This window comes from Haematobia irritans, chromosome 4 (genome assembly GCF_050003625.1).
Source record: "Haematobia irritans isolate KBUSLIRL chromosome 4, ASM5000362v1, whole genome shotgun sequence".
In the NCBI taxonomy this organism is placed as follows: Eukaryota; Metazoa; Arthropoda; class Insecta; order Diptera; family Muscidae; genus Haematobia; species Haematobia irritans.
In genome coordinates this window covers 151,605,448-151,622,144 of record NC_134400.1, presented here as the reverse complement: position 1 = coordinate 151,622,144, position 16,697 = coordinate 151,605,448, and positions in this window count along the sequence as shown.

Below are 16,697 nucleotides of genomic sequence, written 5' to 3'. Positions count from 1 at the left end.
ATATATGGGAGCTATATCTAAATCTGAACCGATTTCAATCAAATTTTGCACACTTGACTATACTACCAATTGTACTCCTCGTGCAAAATTTCAAGCAAATCGGGATAAAACTCTGGCTTCTGGATCCATATAAGTGCATATCGGGCGAAAGATATATATGGGAGCTATATCTAAATCTGAACCGATTTCTTCCAAAATCAATAGGGTTCTATTCTGACCCAAAACAGGAACATGTGCCAAATTTGAAGTGGATTAGACGTAAACTGCGACCTAGACTTTGATCACAAAAATGTGTTCACAGACAGACGGACGGACGGACAGACGGACAGACGGACATCGCTATATCGACTCAAGAACCCACCCTGAGCATTTTTGCCAAAGATACCATGTGTCCATCACGTCTCCTTCTGGGTGTTACAAACATATGCACTAACTTATAATACCCTGTTCCACAGTGTGGCGCAGGGTATAAAAAAACATTGTTTTCTTGCTAATTGCATTTTCCCTCACATCCAGGGTTTTTAGTTCTTAACACCTTTTCCTGTAATACCACCAATGTAGAAGAAATTATACGATTTTATAAATTTTTAAAATTTTTTACCTTTCGCCCGGAGAATCGAACCGCGGACCATGCACTTTGTAAGCCAACACACTAACCACCGAGCTATGTACCTGTTATGGTCATCAGTAGATAAATATGCATATAAGTTATATTTATATAGCATAGCTTGCGGCGCCCACGAACCGAATAAACAAAGTTTATTTAACAGAAAAAAACATTTAGTTTGGCACCGTGGAGCAGTGGTTGCTAAGTCCGATTGCAAGCCAAGGGTCGTGGGTTCGATCCCTGCTTCGACCAAAGTTTTTTTTTTGTTTTTGTTTTTTTTACATATATTTATTCCAGATATGTTCGGAAGATTCCGAAAAAATGTTCAACATTACATTGTAGTATATTAAATTTTGAACTGCAAAATGTGTATTATTAAAGACATAAAGTCAGAAAAGAACAGTGTTTGATATAAATGAAATAGACTGTGTTGTTGTTTCAAAAATAACTTTTTTTATTGAAAAAGTAAAAATTTTGTAACAAATTAATTTTTTTGGTGATAATAGTTTAAAATTTTCGAAGCAATTCAAAAAACTCTAACAAAAGAAAAACGTTTTCGGTACACGTTTTCCAAACGTTTTTTTTTCTTTGCGTGTATATACAGGCAAAAAAAAAAAACAAGTATATACGGCCGTAAGTTCGGTCAGGCCGAAGCTTATGTACCCTCCACCATAGATTGCGTAGAAACTTCTTCTAAACACTACCATCCACAATCGAATTACTTGAGTTGCGGTAACGCTTTCCGATGGCATGGATATTAGCGGTCTTATACTAACACCACGTTGCAAATTTCAACCGGAACGGATGAATTTTGCTCCTCCAAGAGGCTCCGGAGATCAAATCTGGGGAACGGTTTATATGGGGGCTATATATAATTATGGAACGACATGGACCAATTCTTGCGTGTTTGTGAGAGACCACATTCTAACACCATCATCCAAATTTCAACCGGATCGGATGAATTTTGCCCCTCCAAAAGGCTCCGGAGGACAAATCTGGGAATCGATTTATATGGGGGCTATATATAATTATGGACCGATATGGACCAATTTTTGCATGGTCATTAGAGAAAATATATCAACACCATGTACCAAATTTCAGCGGGATCGGATGAAATTTTCGTTTCTTAGGGGCTCCGCAAGCCAAATCGGGGGATCGGTTAATATGGGGGCCAGATATAATTATGGAGCGATGTGGACCAATTTTTGCATGGCCATTAGAGAACATATACCAATACCATGTACCAAATTTCAGGAGGATCGGATGAAATTTGCTTCTCTTAAAGGCTCCGCAATCCAAATCGGGGGATCGGTTTATATGGGGGCTGTATATAATTATGGACCGATGTGGACCAATTTCTGCATGGTTATTAGAGACCATATACTAACACCATGTACCAAAATTCAGCCGGATCGGATGAAATTTGGTTCTCTTAGAGGCTCCGCAAGCCAAATCTGGGGGTCGGTTTATATGGGAGCTATATGTAATTATGGACCGATATGGACCAATTTTTGCATGGTTGTTAGAGACCATATACTAACGCCATGTACCAAATTTCAGCCGATGAAATTTGCTTCTCTTAGAGCGATTGCAAGCCAAATTTGGGGGTCCGATTATATGGGGGCTATACGTAAAAGTGGACCGATATGGACAAATTTTTGCATGGTTGTTAGATACCATATACTAACACCACGTACCAAATTTCAGCCAGATCGGATGAAATTTGCTTCTCTTAGAGCAATCGCAAGCCAAATTTGGGGGTCCGTTTATATGGGGGCTATACGTAAAAGTGGACCGATATGGCCCATTTGCAATACCATCCGACCTACATCAATAACAACTACTTGTGCCAAGTTTCAAGTCGATAGCTTGTTCCGTTCGGAAGTTAGCGTGATTTCAACAGACGGACGGACGGACGGACGGACGGACGGACATGCTCAGATCGACTCAGAATTTCACCACGACCCAGAATATATATACTTTATGGGGTCTTAGAGGAATATTTCGATGTGTTACAAACGGAATGACAAAGTTAATATACCCCCATCCTGTGGTGGAGGGTATAAAAACAAAAACAAAAAACGTTTCCGTCGAAAAGTTCAACCTTTTTTATACCCTAAACGACATAGTGGTCAGGGTATAATAACTTTGAGCTGCCAAAAAAATATGCCTACCAGAAGTATTGATTTTGGACCCCATAAAATATTCACCGATCGACTCAGAATCACCTCCTGAGTCGATCTAGCGTTTGGTGTCCGTCAGTCCTTCCGTCTATCCATGTATTTGTTGTTCACAGGATTTCGGTCGTAATTATTAACCGCTTTTGATGAAATTTGGTATAGGGTGATATTGGGCTTTTTTTGGGCACAGGGACGAACGCTATTGAATTTAGAAGAAATCGGGTCAAATTTAGATATAGTTCCCATATCATATATATTGCCCGATTATCCCACATTTGGCAATAAAAACCTTATTTATTAAGCGATCTTACTCAAAGTTGGCTAGATCCAGTCCCCTATAGTACTAACTGTAAGTGCAAAACTTCATCGAAAGATATAAACAGATTTAGATAAAGCTCCCATATATATGTATTGCCCGATTTTGAAAAATTTGCCCCTAATAACCTTATTTTTGATATGCCAAAATATGTGCCTATCAGAAATATTGATTTTAGACACCATAAAATATATACCGATCGACTCAGAATCACCTCCTGAGTCGGTCTAGCGCTTGGTGTCCGTCCGTCCGTCCATCTATCCATGTATTTGTTGTTCACAGGATTTCGGGTGTTTTTGGGCACAACGACGAACGCTATTGAATTTGGAAGAAATCGGGCCAAATTTAGGTATAGTTCGCATATACACATGTGGACAGAAAAATAGCTGTAAGTTGTTGTAACAGTTTTTAATGTAGTTTCATCCATTTTGTTCTATGCTTGTGTAGTTCAACTAGTAGCCAGATCAAGGAACTCTGCGACAAGGATGGGGTGTGTCCAGAGTGATCTGGTGGTGAGACGGTTAGGCTTAGCTGGGCAAGCGAAAAGGTGACGAGTGTCATGTGGCCCTTGATTACAGATGGGACACAAGTCAGCTACGCTGCTATTAATCACTGATAAGTAGGAATTGAGTCCTGTTCAGACCTGTCTGGTATGCTGCCTGTTCTAGAGGCTTTCTTTTATAACGCTGGATCTCGGGCTCTAGAAGGTGAAGATCAACTCTTACATTCCTGGATGGAGGTTGTCTATCCACAAGATGGTGATTTGGATGAAAACCCAAGAGGTACTGCTTTGACAACATGTAATTGTGTCGACGCACTGGGATAATCTTGGTCTCCGCATAAAGGTGATCCAGGGGTGTACTGCGGAGACATCCTGTTCAGCGTTGCCAGAATTGTTTCACCAAAAACCGCTAGATTTGCCCAAAAAAATAGTTCTTCTAAAAAAAGCTAAAAAATGTTAAAAAATAGCTAGAAAAAAAGCTAAATTTTTTTATATCAAAAGTCACATTTTTGATTGAAATTTAACAAACTTAAATGCTTTATTTCACTTACAATGCATATTATTTTCATTTTAATTCCACTTCTGTGAGACTGTAACAATATCTAAGGCATATTAGCTCTGTTTGAGTATTCGATACATTTTGATTACTATCACAAATTTTTTACTGGAAGTCCTTCGTTTTGTGGGAGCTACCTTCCCAACACCTCTATTTTATTTACTTGTTATTTTAAAATATTAAATGATCTAAGCATGCTTTGGATTTGGTAAAAAAATGATTTGTCATTTTTTTAAATAAAATTTTAGTTTGGATTTGAAATTGTGAAAAATTCGAAATACACTACTTTTATTTAAATTGTAGAAAATACCTATAGTTTACATATCCCAGTAAAAATATTTTCCTTTTCTTCATGAGCTATCAAAGTGCTTTAAAAACGTTCTAACGCCAACTTAAATTTCCAAATTCAGACTCGACTTCAAGTAGAAATTATTGTATATATACGTTTTTAAAATAAAGTGTTGAAAAACATCTTCTATTTTTGAACGCTATTTTGGTTTGTGGTTAAGATGCAAAAACTCCTCACATTTAAAGACTATTTCATTAATTCTTCCTTCTTTCATGAAAACATACCAATTTTTAAGTTGAATCACTTAATTATAAGGACAAAACGACTTTATCGTCTTTTGGACAAGGAAAACAGTTTATATAAAAAAAATCACAAATGCTATTATAACCAAAATTCGCGTTCGTATTTTACAAAGCTATTCACATCTACTATTTTCATTTAGTAATATCGTAATAACTTTAGAATATTATAATAACATAAAAAGGATAAACGACTCAAATGATAATATTCCCAATAATTTACTGACAGAGTATCTAACAAATTTGTATGGTAATAGTAGATTTAAAGTTTACGATAACTTTTATGTATATAATGAAAAAACTTTACAACAAGGTGTATTTGCTACAAAAATGCCCGCATAATGGCTGGACTCATTATTAATGTTTCAACTGAGCTTTGAAATATGTGGAAACTCTTATACTTGCAGCAAGGCTTAGATAAAAACGCCGATTTATCCATATTTCAATAGAAACATGTCGAAAATAAAAAAAGCCAAAAATAGCTAAAAGGGTCATGAAAAAAAGCCAGAAAAAAAGCTAAAAGCTAAATGCATTTTTTTTCCCGCTAAACGTCTTCAAAAAAAGCCAAATCTAGCGGGAAAAAAGCTAAATTGGCAACGCTGATCCTGTTGCAGTTCTAAGAGCAGCGTTCTGACAGGTCTGTATGTTATTCAACTGCGTGTCGCTCGTTTGAGGTGTCCACACTGGCGCTGCATAGTTTACCACTGACCGGCCAATTGCCTTATATATAGTCTACAAGGTTACTTTGTCCGCACCCCAAGTGCTGCCGGCAAGCGACTTGAGGACCTTGTTTCTACCGCGGAGCTTATCACATCTTCAAGACATCGGGTATAATGAGTGATTCTAAGTACAAAGTGAGGAGTCTGGTCAGGTACTCAACTACCAGTATTCCCAGATGCTTCAGCATTAGCATTGAAATTACGTCGGGGCCCAGCGCCTTGGGTGGTTTCGCGCTTTTGTAAGTATTTTTTTTAACGAGGCTAAGGTTTTTATACCACCATGGATTGGTGAGGGGGTATAATCAGTTTGTCATTCCGTTTGTAACACATCGAAATATCGATTTCCTACTATATAAAGTATAAATATTCTTGATCAAGGAGAAATTCTAGGACGATATAACCATATCTGTGGGAGCCAGATATGGTTATGTAGTGGGTTCGATTCCTGCTTCGACCGAACACCAAAAAGTTTCTCAGCGGTGGATTATCCCACCTCAGTAATGCTGGTGACATTTCTGAGGCTTTCAGAGCTTCTCTAAGTGGTTTCACTGCAATGTGAAACGCCGTTCGGACTCGGCTATAAAAAGGAGGTCCCTTGTCATTGAGCTTAACATGGAATCGGGCAGCACTCAGTGATAAGAGAGAAGTTCACCAATGTGGTATCACAATGGACTGAATAGTCTAAGTGAGCCTGATACATCGGGCTGCCACCTAACCCCCCATATCTGTCTGTCTGTTGTAATCACGCTACAGTCTTCAATAATGAATAAATCGTGCTGAAATTTTGCACAAACTTTCTTTTGTCTGCAGGCAGGTCAAGTTCCATCTTCGAACTATATCGGTACAGGTTTTGATATAGTCCCCATATAAACCGAGCTCCCGATTTGAAGTCTACACACAAAAAAAATTTTTTCTGGTTCAATCACGAAATTAATTGATCCAATTAATTTTTTAATTGAAATGTCTTCAATCACAGAAATGATAGTATCAATTAAAAAAATAATTGAAGGTCAATTAAAAAATTAATTGATCCAATTAAAAAATTAATTGATACTATTAATTTTTATGATTGATTTTTGTTTCAATTAAAAAATTTGTTGAATCAATTAAATTTTTAATTGAATATTGTTTAAAACTCAATTAAAATTTTAATTGGAAAAATTTTCGTGAAATTTTTTTCTGTGTAGGACTTATAGAAACCGTAGTTTTTAACCAATATGCCTGAACTTGGAAATATATATGTATTTTAGGACCACAAAGAGGTGTGCTCAAAATTGTGAGTATCGGTCCATGTTTTGGTATAGTACCTATATAAACCGATCTCCCGATTTTACTTCTTGGGCTTATAGAATCCGTAGTTATTATCGAAATTGCCTGAAATTGGAAATCTAAAGGTATTTTAGAACCACAAAGAGGTGTGTCAAAAATGGTGAGTATCGGTCCATGGTTTGGTATAGCCCCTATATAGACCGATCTCCCGATTTTACTTCTTGGGCTTATAGAAAAATTAGTTTTTATCCAATTTGCCTGAAATTTGAGTATAGCTGCCATAAGACCGATCTTCCCATTTAACTCCTTGGGTTTCTAGAAACCGTAGTTTTTATTCGATTTGCCTGAAATTATAAATATACTAGTATTTTAGACTCAAAAAATCGTGTATCGGATTTAGTTCTTTTCGGTCCAGTTGGTAAGGCCGATTTCACTTCACTGATCATGAAAATTTTTACTACTCGTAATAATTTAAATAGTGGGAGTGGAAATCTACAGATTTTAGATTTCAAATCAAGGCGTTATTTCATCATTTTCTTGCATACTTACAAGAGAAGTTAATAATTCCTCTAAAACTCAAACAAAAATGGTCTTTATAAATCCAGAATCTGATATAGTCTTTATAAATAGGTAAAATCTTTACATTTATCTTCGGGATGTGTACTGATTGAACTGCTTTGCTTGGGAGAATATATGTCATCCTGATATATATGTCGCTGAAATACAATCGAAATCGATTATATTTCTTAATTAAATTGTTAATTGGAACAATTAATTGTTCACTCATTAACTAACTTTAAGTTCTTAGTTTGATTTAAAAAATGGTTTTATCAATTCATTAAATACATTTTTATACCCAACATATAATAAGTCTGTCATTCCGTTTATAACACATCGAAATATCGAATTCCGACCAGGGCTGTGGAGCTGGAGTCGGAGTCTGAAGATTTTGCTGGAGTCGGAGTCGTAAAAATATTGCTCGACTCCGACAAACCAAATTTTTTAAAACACTTCACATTTTTGTAACTAAGCAAGTTTTTACGCAAATTAGTTTCCATTGCGTTATTCATTCGATCAATGTACAGCATGATTGTAATGAAAATCAACTTCCAATTACGGCTATCTTTTTATGTTTCCTAGAATGTTCGACTAGCAGATGGGCTGGATCGATCCATTTTAATGGCCATATCAATTTAAAGGGTGATACGGTCAAAATTTGGTCAATATAAACTTGACGTATTTCTTTCAATTTTGCATTTAAAAAACCTGAACACACCTCATTTTGAAGATATGTGTGTAGAATGTTGCTCCTATTTTGATTTTGGAATTCACTCTTCAGTTGTCAAAATGCCGTCCAAGCAAGAAGAGCAGCGTATCAAAATTTTGCTCCGAGCTACTCGCACGCAAAGCTGGCAAAATCGCTAAAAGTTGCCAAATCAACCGTTACAAATGTAATTAAAGTGTTTGGGGAACGTTTGTCGACAGCCAGGAAGTCTGGATCGGGGGGAAATCGAAAACCGGAAGCCCCTGAGACGACAAAGAGAGTTGCCGGTAGTTTCAAGCGAAACCCTAATCTCTCTCTCCGAGATGCCGCAAATAAGGTGGGTGTATCGTCTACAACCGTGCATCGAGCCAAAAAACGAGCCGGACTATCGACTTACAAGAAGGTAGTGACTCCAAATTGCGATGATAAACAAAATACGACGGCCGAAGTGCGATCCCGGAGGCTGTACACGACGATGTTGACGAAGTTTGACTGCGTGGTAATGGACGACGAAACCTACGTCAAAGCCGACTACAAGCAGCTTCCGGGACAGGAGTTTTATACGGCAAAAGGAAGGGGAAAGGTAGCAGATATTTTCAAGCACATAAAACTGTCAAAGTTCGCAAAGAAATATCTGGTTTGGCAAGCCATCTGTACCTGTGGCTTGAAAAGCAGCATTTTCATAGCTTCCGGGACTGTCAACCAAGAAATTTACGTGAAAGAGTGTTTGAATAAACGTCTGCTGCCTTTCCAGAAGAAACACGGTTGTTCCGTAAAGTTTTGGCCGGATTTGACATCTTGCCATTACGGTAAAAAGGCCATGGAGTGGTACGCCGCCAACAACGTGCAGGTGGTTCCCAAGGACAAGAACCCTCCCAACACGCCAGAGCTCCGTCCAATTGAGAAATACTGGGCTATTGTCAAGCGGAACCTAAAGAAGACCAAAAAAACTGCTAAGGACGAGCAGCAGTTCAAGGCAAACTGGCTTTCTGCGGCGAAGAAGGTGGACAAGGTGGCTGTACAAAATCTGATGGCAGGTGTCAAGCGTGAGGCCCGGCAATTCGGATTTGGAAAAGCGAAAGCCTAACTGAATATTTTTCCTGAATTTTATACTAATTGAACTTGAAAAAGAAATTTAATTTGATTTTTTAAATAAACGATTTTACCGATTTACACGCGTTTTCCCTTAACCAAATTTTGACCGTATCACCCTTTATTTGAAATATTTCGAACAATCGAAATTATTTTTTATATCCTCCATCATAGGATGGGGGTATATTAACTTTGTCATTCCGTTTGTAACACATCGAAATATTGCTCTAAGACCCCATAAAGTATATATATTCTGGGTCGTGGTGAAATTCTGAGTCGATCTAAGCATGTCCGTCCGTCCGTCCGTCCGTCCGTCTGTTGAAATCACGCTAACTTCCGAACGAAACAAGCTATCGACTTGAAACTTGGCACAAGTAGTTGATATCGATGTAGGTCGGATGGTATTGAAAATGGGCCATATCGGTCCACTTTTACGTATAGCCCCCATATAAAGGGACCCTCATATTTGGCTTTTGGAGCCTCTAACAGAAGCATATTTCATCCGATCCGGCTGAAATTTGGTACATGATGTTGGTATATGGTCTCTAACAACCATGCAAAAATTGGTCCATATCGGTCCATAATTATATATAGCCCCCATATAAACCGATCCCCAGATTTGGCTTGCGGAGCCTAAAAGAGAAGCCAATTTCATCCGATTCGGTTGAAATTCGGTACATGGTGTTGGTATATGGTCTCTAACAACCATGCAAAAATTGGTCCACATCGGTTTATAATTATATATAGCCCCCATATAAACCGATCCCCAGATTTGGCTTGCGGAGCCTCAAAGAGAAGAAAATTTCATCCGATCCGGCTGAAATGTGGTACACGATGTTGGTATATGGTCTCTAACAACCATGCAAAAATTGGTACATATCGGTTTTTAATTATATATAGCCCCCATATAAACCGATCCCCAGATTTGGCTTGTGGAGCCTCTAAGAGAAGCATATTTCATCCGATCCGGCTGAAATTTGGTACATGGTGTTGGTATATGGTCTCTAACAATCATGCAAAAATTGGTCCACATCGGTCCTTAATTATATATAACCCCCATATAAACCGATCCCCAGATTTGGCTTGCGGAGCCTCAAAGAGAAGCAAATTTCATCCGATCCGGCTGAAATTTGGTACATGATGTTGGTATATGGTCTCTAACAACCATGCAAAAAGTGGTCCACATCGCTTCATAATTATATATAGCCCCCATATAAACCGATCCCCAGATTTGGCTTGCGAAGTCTCCAAGAGAAGCAAATTTCATCCAAGCCGGTTGTAATTTGGAACATGGTGTTAGTATATGATCTTTAACAACCGTGCCAGAATTGGTCCATATCGGTCCATAATTATATATAGCCCCCATATAAAACGTTCTCCAGATTTGACCTCCGGAGCCTCTTGGAGGAGCAAACTTCATCCGATCCGGTTCAAATTAGGCACGTGGTGTTAGTATATGGTCGCCAACAACCATACCAAAATTGGTCCAATCACACAAAAATTGGTCCATATCGGTTCATAATCATGGTTGCCACTAGAGCCAAAAATAATCTACCAAAATTTTATTTCTATAGACAATTTTGTCAAAATGTTATTTCTATAGAAAATTTTGTCAAAATTTTATTTCTAGAGAAAATTTTGTTAAAATTTTATTCGGTTCATAATAAAATTTTCATCATTTTCAAAATTTTATTTCTATAGAAAATTTTGTCAAAATTTTATTTCTATAGAAAATTTTGTTCAAATTTTATTCGGTTCATAATCATGGTTGCCACTCGAGTCACAAATAATCTACCAAGATTTTATTTCTATAGAAAATTTTGTCAAAAGTTTATTTCTATAGAAAATTTTGTTAAAATTTTATTTCTGCAGAAATTTTTGTCAAAATTTTCTTTCTATAGAATATTTTGTCAAAATTTTTATTTCTATAGAAAATTTTGTGAAAATTTTATTTCTATAGAAAATGTTGTTAAAATTTTATTTCTGTAGAAAATTTTGTCAAAATTTTATGTCTACTTTGTCAAACTGAATTCTATACGTATTGGATCGATCTTTTTTGATTTAATTTATACCACGTATGGACTTCCATACAATTTAGAAGATGGTGTTAGGAGGTTTTAAGATACCTTGCCATCGGCAAGCGTTACCGCAACTTAAGTAATTCGATTGTGGATGGCAGTGTTTAGAAGAAGTTTCTACGCAATCCATGATGGAGGGTACATAAGCTTCGGCCTGGCCGAACTTGTTTTTTTTTTTAATTTTATTTAAAGGCCATATACATATGTGGAATATTGACAGAAAATTTTTTCAAAGTTGTTTTTTATAGAAAACTTTGTCACAATGTTATTTCTATAAAAAGTTTTGTCAAAATTTTATTTCTATAGCAAATTTTGTCAAAATTGTATTTCTATAAAAAATTTATTCAAAATTTTATTACTATTTTATTGATATAGAAATAATATTTTGCAAAATTTTGTTTGTTACACAAAATTTTTTTCAAAATTTTATTTCTATTGATAATTTTATTTCTATAAAAATTTATGTCAAAATTTTATTTCTATAGAAAATTTTGCCAAAATTTTATAGTAATAGATTTTTTTATTAGAAAAGTTTGGCAAAATTTTATAGTAAAGATTTTTTTATTAGAAAATTTGGTCAAAATTTTATTTCTAGAGAAAATTTTGTCAAAATTTTATTTCTATAGAAAATTTAGTCAGAATTTTGTTTCTGTAGAATATTTTTCAGAATTTTATTAACTACACAAAAGTTCTTCTAAAATTGTATTTTTATTGATAATTTTTTAAAAATTTTATTTCTATGAGAAAAAATTGTCAAATTTTATTTCTATAACAAGTTTTCTCAAAATTTTTTTCTTACTGATGCTCACGAATACCCACTGCTATAAAAAATGTATTCAAAATTTTATTACTATAGAAATATTTTTTTCTATAGAAAATTTAGTCAAAAATTTGTTTCTATATGTTATAATATTTTGCAAAATTTTGTTTGCTACACAATTTTTTTTAATTGTATTTCTATTGATAATTTTTTCAAACTTTTATTTCTATAAAAAATTTTGCCAAATTTTATTTCTATAAAAATTTTATTCAAAATTTTATTTCTATATATTTGGTCAAAATTTGATTTCTATAGAAAATTTTGCCAACATTTTATTTCTATAGAAAATTTAGTCAAAATTTTGTTTCTGTAGAAACTACTTGATGTATTTACTAGACAAAATTTTTCCAAAATTGTATGCTCACTGATACTCACTGCTAAGTCGAAAACTTGTAGAAATGACTCAAATTTTCAATTTTTTTAATGAATGAATCATAAATGCATTTTTGCGAAATTGTCTAAATAAAAATATTGCCCGAGATTTTGTAGAAGTCTGATTTGAGATTTTAACAAAATGTAGATCTAAATACAAAGTTGTGCAGAGTATATTATATTCGGCCCGCCCGACTTTAGACTTTCCTTGCATTTTTATTTTTTGTTAAAATTGTGTTACGTCCCATAACGTTAGATTCAAATTTTAAGTACATAAATTTTGTAGAAGTATATACAATTTTGTCTAAATCGATTCAGATTCAAATTCATGCATATGGGAATATAAACCTTTATATAGCTCGCAACAAATTTAAATTTGGTCCACAAATGCATACTGTTGTTATCTTCTCATATTATGATGGGTATTTATGTCATTATTTTATTTATTAAACATTGCCCTAAATTTGAAATATAGAGTTTAATTGGCATCTAATGTGAAATTAAGACCTTTTTTTTTGCACACATAAATGAATACGATACTTTATATCGATCCACTTACGGTACAATAGAATTACAAATTAGTGGTATGAGATTTAGTTATATTACCCGGAGTCGGAGTCGAGCTGATGAAAAATGCTGGAGTCGGAGTCGAGCAAAATTGGCTCGACTCCACGGCCCTGATTCCGACTATATAAAGTATATCTTTTCTGGATCAGGGAGACATTTTAAGACAATCAATAATGGTGCTATCGTCCTGAAATTTGGCACAGATTCGTCTTTTGTCTGCACGCAGGCCAAGTTCGAGGAAGGGCTATATCGGTCCAGGTTTTGATATAGCTCCCATATAAACCGATCCCCCGATTTGGGGTCTTGGGCTTCTAGAAACCGTATTTTTTCGATTTGCTTAAAATTGGCAATCTAGAAGTATTTGAAGACCACAAATAGATGTGCCGAAAATGGACTGAATCGGTCCATTTTTTGGAATAGCCTCCTTATAGACCGATCTCCCGATTCTACTTCTTGGACTTCTAGAAACAGTAGTTTTTATCCGATTTGTCTGAAATAAGAAATTTAGAGGTGTTTTAGGACCACAACTAAGTGTGTCGAAAATGGTGAGTATCGGTCCATGTTTTGGTATAGCCCCCATATAGACCGTCTCCCGATTTCATTTCTTTGGCATCTAGAAACCGTAATTTTTATCCGATTTGTCTGAAATTTAGAAATCTAGAGGTATTTTAGGACCACAAATAGGTGTGTCGAAAATGGGGTATATCGGTCCATGTTATGGTATAGCCCCCATATAGACTGATCTCCCGATTTTATTTCTTGGGCTTCTAGAAACCGTATTTTCAATCCGATTTGCCTGATATTTGAAATCCAAAACTATTTCAGGACTACAAATAGGTGTGCCGAAAATGGAGCCTATCGGTCCATGTTTTGGTATAACCCCATATATACCGATCTCCTAATTTTACTTCTTGGGCGTCTAGAAACTGAATTTTCTATCCAAGTTGCTTGAAATTTGTAATCTACAATATGGTGTGTATCGATCTATGGTTTGCTATAGCCCCCATATAGACCCATCTCACGATTTTACTTCTTGAGCTTTTTTATCCAATTTGCCTGAAATTTAAAATCTAGTGGTTTTTTAGCACCATAAGTAGGTGTACCGAATATATATTGTATCGGTACAGATTTTGATATATCCCCTTTAAAAACACGCCCTCCTATTTGTGGTCTGGATTCTGTAGGGGTTTCAGAACCACAATTAGGTGTGTTCAATTTTGTGTGTATCGGTGCGTGTTTTTGGCGCAGCACCCATATAGACTGATCTTCCAATTAAGTCTTTGGTCGTATATAAACCGTGGTTGTTGGTAAGGCCGATTTCACTTTTTGATGGTATTGAATCACACTAATCAAGAAAATTGCTTGAAACTGAATGTAAAATTTCCAGATTTTACTTCTAGTAATCATTTGAATAATAGGGGTAAAAATCTACAGATTTTAGATTTCATATCAAGGCGTTATTTAATCTTTTTCTTGTACACTTACACGAGATGTTTATGACTCCTCTAAAACTCAAATAAAAATGGTTCTTTTTTTTTATAATTCAGAATTGCATCTAGTCTTCATAGATAGAATCTTTAAATGTATCTTCGGGAAGTGTACTGGTTGAATTGATCTGCTTGGGATAATATCTGTCATCAAACCCCCTGGAATCCTATAATATTATCAAGTAACCCGCAGCGACGAAGGGTTTTCAAAGGAAACTATTATATTTGATTCATGGTGGTGATTCATTATATTTGATTCGGCCCGGCCGAACTTGCTGCTTTATATACTTGTTATATTTTATGCTTTTTATACCCGCCACCATTTTGATGTATGTACTTGCCGATCGTATTTAGACTTACATGTAGCTCTTACACGCAAAGAAAAAAAACGTTTGGAAAACGTGTACCGAAAACGTTTTTCTTTTGTTAGAGTTTTTTGAATTGCTTCGAAAAGTATACACTTTTATCACCAAAAAAATTCATTTGGTACAAAATTTTTATTTTTTCAATAAAAAAAGTTATTTTTGAACCAAAAACACAGTCCATTTCGTTTATCTCAAACACTGTTCTTTTCTGACTTTAGGTCTTTAATAAGACACATTTTAAAGTTCATAGTAAAATTTAATATAGTAGTATGTAATGTTGAACATTTTTTCGGAATCTTTCGACCATCTCTGGAATATATGTAAAAAAACAACAAAAAAAAAACTTTGGTCGAAGCAGGGATCGAACCCACGACCCTTGGCATGCAAGTCGGACGTAGCAACCACTGCACCACGGTGCCCAACTAAATGTATTTTTCTGTTAAATAATCTTTGTTTAATCGGCTCGTGGGCGCCGCAAGCTATGCTATATAAATATAACTTATATGGGTAATTGTCTATTGATGACTATAACGGCTACATAGCTCAGTGGATAGTGTGTTGGCTTACAAATTGCATGGTACGCGGTTCGATTATCCGTCCTGGCGAAAGGTAAAAAAAATTTAAAATTTATAAAATCGTATAATTTCTTCTACATTGCTTGTATTACAGAAAAAGGTGCTAAGAAATAAAAAACTTCGTGGAAGTGAGAAAGATGTGAGGGAAAATGCAATTAGCCAGAAAAATTTTTTTTGAGTTAGTCTTTATGAAATTGTTATTACATCCTGGAAAAGAATAAACGTTTATCACAAAAAGAATATACTTTTCTTCCAAATACACTTCGTTTCAACGAAAAGCAAATGAGAAACGAACCTTGTTTGTCTAAAATTTCGTTTGGGAGGAAAGAATTATTTTTTTGCGTGTACATAATAATCGATTGTGGATGACAGTCTTTTGTCGAACTTTATACTCAATTCTTGGTAGAGGGTATATAAAATTCAGCGTCAAACTTTCGATCGTATATACTTGTTATACCCTGCGCCACACTGTGGAACAGGGTATTATAAGTTAGTGCATACACCCAGAAGGAGACCAGATAGACACATAGTGTCTTTGGCAATAATGCTCAGGGTGGATTCCTGAGTCGATATAACCATGTCCGTCTGTCCGTCTGTCTGTGAACACATTTTTGTGATCAAAGTCTAGGTCGCAATTTAAGTCCAATCGCCTTCAAATTTGGCACATATTCCTAATTTGGGTCAGAATAGAACCCTATTGATTTTAGAAGAAATCGGTTCAGATTTAGATATAGCTCCAATATATATCTTTCGGCCGATATGCACTAATATGGACCCAGCAGCCAGAGTTTTATACCGATTTGCTTGAAATTTTGTACAAACATAACACTTATGGCGTTTTCTTTTCTTGTAAAAAATGCGCACTTTTTTTGCATTTTGCCCGGAAAATGTACTTTTTAGGTTCTTTTCTAAAAAAAACAGGCAAAAGTGCGAAAAGGCTTCGAATTCTGTTGTGAAAATATCGCCACGCATAGGGGCAAATTACGGGCATTTTCAGCACTGCCAACAAACGAGAGTGCTGCGATTGCCCTGTTTCCTTCCTTGAATTCTTTTCTGCCCGCTGAAATGAGAGCATTTTTTTAGGTTGCTGGTAACATTTTAAAAATGCGCATTCTGTACAGACAAAATGAAGGCAAAGCACTTTTTTCAGAAAAGAAAACACCATTAGTCGTATAGTCAAGTGTGCAAAATTTGATTGAAATCGGTTCAGATTTAGATATAGCTCCCATATATATCTTTCGCCCGATATGAACTTATATGGCCCCAGAAGCCAGGCTTTTCACCGAATTTGGATGAAATTTTGCACTAGGAGTACAATTAGTAGTATAGTCAAGTGTGCA